General features: G+C 41.9%; 1 pseudogene; it reads right to left on the reverse strand.

The window, feature by feature from the left end:
- LOC129053175 (actin, cytoplasmic 2-like) lies at positions 1 to 1,125 on the reverse strand (annotated as a pseudogene).
- Between the last annotated feature and the right edge of the window lie 1,967 nt (positions 1,126 to 3,092).

Genomic DNA, 3,092 nt, shown 5'->3' on the forward strand with positions numbered 1-3,092 from the left:
TTAGAAGCATTTTTGGTGGACGATGGAGGGTCCCAACTCATCATACTCCTGCTTGCTAATCCACATCTGCTGGAAGGTGTACAGTGAGGCCAGGATGGAGCCACCAATCCAAACTGAGTACTTGTGCTCTGGTGGTGCAATGATCTTAATCCTCATATTGCTGGACACCAGGGCAGTGATCTCCTTCTGCATTCTGTCAGCAATGCCTGGGTACACGGTGGTGCTGCCAGATAGTACCATGTTGGCATACAGGTCTTTGCAGAGGTCCACGTCACACTTCATGATGGAGTTGAAGGTGGTCTCGCAGATGTTGCAAGATTCCATGCCCAGAAAGGAAGGCTGGAACGGCACCTCTGGACACTGGAAACACTCGTTGTCAATGGTGATGAACTGACCATTGAGCAGTTCATAGCTTTTCTCCAGAGAAGAGGAGAATGTGGCAGTGGCCATCTCCTGCTTGAAGTTCAGGGAGATCTAGCATAGCTTCTCCTTGATGTCGTGCATGATTTCCCATTTGGGTGTGGTGGTGAAGCTGTAGCCTAGCTTGTTGAGGATCTTCATGAAGTTCTCAGTCAAGTCCCAGCCAACTAGATCCAGATGCAGGATGGCATGGGGAAGGGATTAGATCTCCCAGAAGGGCACTGTGTTGGTGACCCTGTGTCCAGAGTCCATGAAAATGCCAGTGATACATCCAAAGTCATAGAGGGACAGCACATCTCGGATGGCCGCATACATGGCTGGGGTGTTGAAGGCCTGAAACATAATCTGAGTCATCTTCTCTCTGTTCGCCTTGGGATTCAGGGGTTCCTTGGTTAGCAGCATTGGCTGCTCCTCTGGGGCCCCATGCAGCTCATTGTAGAAGTGGTGCCAGATCTTCTCCATGTTGTCCCAGTTGGTGAGGATGTCATGCTTGATGGAGCACTTCAGGGTCAGGATGCTGCGCTTGCTCTGGGCTTCGTTGCCCACTTAGGACTCCTTCTGGCCCATGTCCACCATCACGCTCTGGTGTCAGGGGCAACCCACAATGGAGCGAAACATGGCTCGGGGAATGCTGTCCCTAGCAAAGCCAGTTTTGCACATGCCAGAGCCATTGTCAATGACCAGCATGGCGATCACTTCTTCTATTGCAATGGGCGGAGGAGTGGGATAGTGGAGCCGCAGAAGAACAAGGTGAGCGAGCTGGCAGTGGTGACTGGGAGTGAGAGTTTGATTCTTGTTTGTTGTGGGATAGTTTTATGCAGTGTTAATCTTTTTTGTAGTTTCCGATCTTTCTGAACCTATATATTTATATTTCTCTCAAATTTTTGAAAGTTGTTACTATTCATTTGAATATGCTGTATATAACTTCCTTTTGCTGAACTCTTTCATGAATATTGCTAAATCTTAGATTTTCTTATTTAAGGTAATTCTGTATATCTGGTAAATGTTCTTCATTCTTTTTGATTGTTTTTCTGTTTTGTTCTTTGTGAATTTCTTAATAACCTCTGTTAATTTACTTTTCTTTTCTTTTTTCTTTTGCTTTTTTTTCTTTTTTTTTTTTTTAGACAAAGCCTCTCTGTGTTGCCCAGGCTGGAGTTCAATGACACCACATTGACTCCCTGAAAAATCAGGGTTTCACCATGATGTCCACACTGGTCTTGAACTGCTAACCTCAAGTGATCAACCCATTTCAGCCTCCCAAAGTGCTGTGATTACAGGCCTGAGCCGGCACACCTGGCCCTAATAACTCATTTTACAGCTCACTGTTTCTTTATTCTGTTTGATCTATTCTGCTGTTGAAAGCTTTCTGAATTTTAAACTTCAACCCGTATATTTCTCAGTTCTGGGACTCTTTTTATTTTTAAATAATTTCAGTCCATTTCTAAAAATTTCTTTCAGAAGTGTATCAGTTCCTTTTCTGTGTTGTTTTAGATATCTGAGTTTCCTGAAAACTGATATCTTGAATTCTTGATCCAATAAACACTGATAGCCATCTCATTAATTAGCATTGGTCAATGGTTTATGTTTTGTCCATTTAGGGAGGTTACAATTTCCTGTTTGGTATTATTTCTTGTAGTTGTACATCTATATCTCTTTATTGAAGGAGTAGTTATTTACTTTATTGTTTTCTCTGTCTTATTTTGCATTTTGAGTTTTCTTTAAGACATAAGTATTGTGGGGTATTGTTTGCTTGATTTTGGCTAGGTCAGTGCCTCTGTTTTGGCAGTAGATGGTGCCTTAAGCCCAGGTTTATCATGGCTCTAACAAACTTTGAAACACTGCCAGTCTCCTATCTGAGAGATTTTGAAAGGGATATCCTAAGAGTGTGGGAAGGCTCTCTATAGGTTTGTCATCAAGGAAATTATGCACTATACCTCCTACCTTATGGTAATGCTGTACAGGCACTCAGGGTTGACATCTCCTGTGACTGAGATATCCAGGCTGGAGATGGTAGTCTTGCCTTTCTACTTCATGCCTGGTTGTCCTCAGGTTTTTTTTTTTTTTTTTTTTTTCTCTTTTCAGCACTCACAGGGCTTCCTTGGGTGAAGACAAGAATAAGTCTCCTGCCAGGGAATCCACAGTGATGGGGAATCTGTCCATCCATTTCAACTTTATTTTATTCTGTGTAGTAACTAAGAGTCGGAGGAGTTTTTTTTTTTTCTTTTTTCTTTTTTTAATGTGAATACAGATGAGTATTTTATTTTATTTTATTTTATTTTTTTATTTTATTTTATTATACTTTAAGTTTTAGGGTACATGTGCACAATATGCAGGTTAGTTACGTATGTATACATGTGCCATGCTGGTGTGCTGCACACATTAACTCGTCATTTAGCAATAGGTATATCTCCTAATGCTATCCCTCCCCACTCCCTCCACCCCACAACTGTCCCCAGAGTGTGATGTTCCCCTTCCTGTGTCCATGTGTTCTCATTGTTCAATTCCCACCTATGAGTGAGAACATGTGGTGTTTGGTTTTTTGTCCTTGCTATAGTTTGCTGAGAATAATGATTTCCAATTTCATCCATGTCCCTACAAAGGACATGAACTCATCATTTTTTATGGCTGCATAGTATTCCATGGCGTATATGTGCCACATTTTCTTAATCGAG

The sequence above is a fragment of the Pongo abelii genome, chromosome Y, assembly GCF_028885655.2.
Source record: "Pongo abelii isolate AG06213 chromosome Y, NHGRI_mPonAbe1-v2.0_pri, whole genome shotgun sequence".
NCBI lineage: Eukaryota > Metazoa > Chordata > Mammalia > Primates > Hominidae > Pongo > Pongo abelii.